This window comes from Humulus lupulus, chromosome 4 (genome assembly GCF_963169125.1).
Source record: "Humulus lupulus chromosome 4, drHumLupu1.1, whole genome shotgun sequence".
Classification (NCBI taxonomy): Eukaryota; Viridiplantae; Streptophyta; class Magnoliopsida; order Rosales; family Cannabaceae; genus Humulus; species Humulus lupulus.
This window is the reverse complement of record NC_084796.1, coordinates 26,569,387-26,573,621: the sequence shown is the minus strand read 5'-3', so window position 1 is coordinate 26,573,621 and position 4,235 is coordinate 26,569,387.

Below are 4,235 nucleotides of genomic sequence, written 5' to 3'. Positions count from 1 at the left end.
GACTCTACGGTGACTGAGTCTGTCTTCCTTTTACTCTTCCCACCTCCTTTCGAAGGCTCCTACTCCAAGTTAATAAGGGGGATGGATGATGCTCAATCAGCACTGCTAGGACTAAAGGTGCAACTTGAACTCCCTCAGAAGCTCCCAGGTCCGGTTATGAGTCCTCGAATATTAGTTCGATGATTTTCTTCTTGGCCAGCCCCTTGGCGTTTTTCTTTGCTGAAGCCTTGGCCGCAGCAGCCCTGGCCTCGATCATTTCCTTCATTTTGGCCATGGGATTAGACATGTCTGGGTCACGTGAGATAGGAATAAAAAATGGATTAGTAACGTAAAGGAATGGGGGTGACAGACAAATGTAAAAGAAACATGTAAGTCTAAAGTCCTCTAGAACAAACCCTCATCCATGGAATGGGCATGACTTAACTCTCCTAGTGCAAAAACATGAAATTGGTCCCCCATGTCATCCAGGTCCAAAAGGCTACCGTATTGAAGGAACCAGGACGAATACATGAGGGTCACCGTGTCTACAACAATGAGGAAAGGAAGCCCCATGTTGCTAACAGTCCTCGTCAAATAATCCCGGTATTGCTGCCTATTCCTAACTAAGCCCTAAACATGAGGGGCGTAAGTTAAAAGTGGAGGCATTTTACCTTGCCCCGAAATGCTAGCCCCAGAAGCTCCAGTGTTGGGATGCCTCCCTTCGAGAAGGGCATCCAGCTCTTCAGACTCGGCCTGCTCCACACAGCGCCCCTACTCCTTTTTTAGCTTCTCCATTTCTGCCTTGACCACGACCTCCACGGCCTCGATATGAATAAGATCCTCATCTCTTAGAGTCGAATCCCTCTCACATTGCAGTCCCTAGAAGCTAGGGGCGTCTATCAATTGGTGGCCGACAATCAACTTGACTTTTCAAAGGTTCTCCGTGGTCACGAAACCTCCTACATCTAGCTCCTTGGCACTAAGGGTGGCGTAATAATTTTTTTCGATCTAGGATCGACTTAGTGAGCTGGGTTTGAGCGTAGGGACCTGTTCACAAGAATGTGAGTTTCCAATAAACAAAACAAAGTGCTAGACGAAGAATGAAGAAGGATGACTTACCCACACACTGAAAGTCCAACACAAGGGTGGGATTTTTCTCTAGAAGGAACCCAGATGTCATGAACCAGTAGTGTCTGACATCTGGGGGAGGTTTCCACGTGTTGTATGGAGCCGGACTAACACCATGAGCCTTTAACTTATAAAATCCATCCCGTGTCTTATTTTTGGAATTCAGTTGCGGCTCCAACCGGTAAAAGTACAACACCTCCGCAGGGGTGGGTGCCACGATCTCTTTCGAGGCACAAAATATACGCCATCCCAAAAGTAATTTGTACGCTTGGGGCAGAAGCTGGAAAGGCGTGATCCCCACGAACTTGATGAACTGTGCGAAGTAGTCATGGAGCAGGAAAGTGGCTCCCGTACTGAGATGGCCTACGCTCCAAGCCCCGAATGTGCCCACTCCAGTGCGAGCCCTCTCTTCCCTCCGGGCTAGCCTGTTGTAGAAAAGCCTTGGAGTTGACTCTACTCCGAGGGCCTTTCCCAGTGAGTTCAGCATCCGGTAGTTTTGGAACTCGTTCACTTCCCTGTCCATTTCCCACACATTGTCAGTGGGAAGCTTATGTCCCTCCAGGACCATGGGGCCCGCATTGACAGCATCTTCTAGGTGCAGAATGACGCCACGACCCATGATTGGAGACCTGGAAGCGACAAGAAAAGCGAAAACCAAGCAATTAGCACCAAAACTGAATAAAACTGGTTAAGGTACGGGGATTCTCCTAAAAGTACTTGGAGAGGTCCCCTCCGGACCCAGATCGAGAACCAATAAAGATCCCAAGAACATAAGTCGGGAACTAAAGGCCAAGGGTATCTGCTAATAAATTAATTTACCCAAACGGTTTTGAGGCTTCTGAGTTCAATGATTCGGGACAATCAAGCCCGCTCCATCAATCAAATTACCTGTGGTATGGGGGATCGCCTAGAATGTTCCCTACTCTTCATCTCTACCACTTCCACTACCTAGGACCACCCTACACAGTGGTCGCGACCCTAATGGCTATACGATCGCAAAAACAACATGGCAATAGAAATGACCAAAAAAAATAAATATATGACCAAAAAACTTACTATGGGGTAGTGGATTTGAAATTTGTTTAAATTCAGGCGACAACGCTGGCAGAAATTCAATCTTGAATCGGAGGAGGCGGCGTAGCAGTTCGTCGATGTTTCCAAACCAGTTGGCTAGGACAGAGTTGTCTTCTTGCTGAGTGAAAGAAGGCTTCATCAGAAACAAATTGGCACAAAGATGCACTAACCATCAGAGAAGTTTGTCAACAACTTTGGACATATGAGGCTTTGGCTCTCTGCTCTCTAATTTGAGAATTTGGGATCAGGTTAAATGTGGAAATAAGTCTACTGAGGTATTTATAGGAAAAGAAGTTACAATTCAATCCAACAGTCCACGATGAGGATCCCAATATTATCCTCATTCGACGGTCACAGACAGTGCAGGGGCATTAATTTGCCCAATTGGGTACTAAATTGTGGATTCGTCAATCCACGATCCGCGCCTACCTCATCCAACGGTCCACATTGAAAATCCCAAAACAATCCCCGGCTGACGGCTCCAGATAGTGCATAAGCATTCAACTATCCACTTGAGTGCTTAAGGCACCTTTTTGTATGGACGGGACGCTTCGGGAAATGCAGTGACACCCATCAGGCACCTAGGTCATCATTAGATTTTCCCTAGATTTTTTGGGCGCGAGTGGCACAGACGTACCATCAACCTAGAACGTTGGGAATGTGAAAGGACATGATCAACCAAATGACCCCTCAGTAAACAAACTCGGGTCCTGGTAAATGAACTGGGACTTAAGTAAATGAACCGGGACTTAAGTAAACAAACCAGGATACATGTGATTGATCTGGGAGGAAGAAGGCAAGTCTCAACTGCGTGAACACGGATGAAGAATTGGTGGTAAATGTTATCCATATTTTCCACCTATGACACGTGGCACGGCCAAATGGGTCCATGGGCCCATTGACGAGGCCCGAACCCAACCTGAGCCCAGTGAACAATAAACAAGGAAATCCCGTTGGCCCAGACCATAACATACCCACTTAGTGGCAAGTAGCACAAGCTTAATGAAGGGGCCATAACTAAGGTGCAGGCCCGAATCACCTTCCTGATCATACTTAGTCTATATTGTTTAACGCCCAAAACATGCTTCCACTAAGCGGTGGTTGCAGTATAGATCGAGCGGTCGATTCCACAGGGAGGCAAAGAAATAAAGTTAATCAATAAATAAAGTATACAGATAAATAATATGAGGAAAATAGAACAAGTGGTATTTTTGTTGTTTTTGAGATTTAAATATTAGAAATAAAGATAGACTAAAGTGTGATATAACAATAGGTAACAAGTAGGAAGGATCAAGAGTCACAAATATGCATACTTATTTATTTGGACCTTTGATTCACTAAAATTACACAAATGGATAGTTCAAACGCCCAAATTTGTTTATTTGGAAGATTTATTGAAGCACAAATATATTTCACAAAAATATATTCAAGTGATTATTATTCTTTATCATAGAAGGATGAGATAAATCTTATGAGAAATCTAAAAATGATATTATACCATTGGCAATAATGCAATAAAAGATTGGACATAAAACCTAACACAAATATTACTTTTACTATTTATAAAATACATAGAAAGAGCATGACTAATTCTATATAGATTTAGCAAAAGTAAATATATATGAATGAGATGGAGAAAATGATAAATATATTATCTATATTATTTTCACTAATTTGATAATACATAGAAAGTGCTTGACAAAATCTACTATTAGTAAACATAAATAAAGATATCAAGATGAAGAAATAGAGATGAAAGAAAATAAATCACTCAAATATATAAATTTTAAGCACATGGTGAATCAAAAATACCGAACAAAGTCATAGTGTATATAGGAGCATCCTAACCTTCCTAAGAATGTTAGCCTATTATGCTAGACATTCTCATGAAATTGTAGAGAGAAAATATGAGAAATGAGACTAAAATTTGGTAGAGTTTTGCTACCTAAAATTTACCTATCAAATGTGAAAAAAGAGTCCTTATTTATAGAGGATAAAAAATGACTAAAAAGAAATTAAACAATAATTTGGGGTTTATAAAATAAATTTGAAAT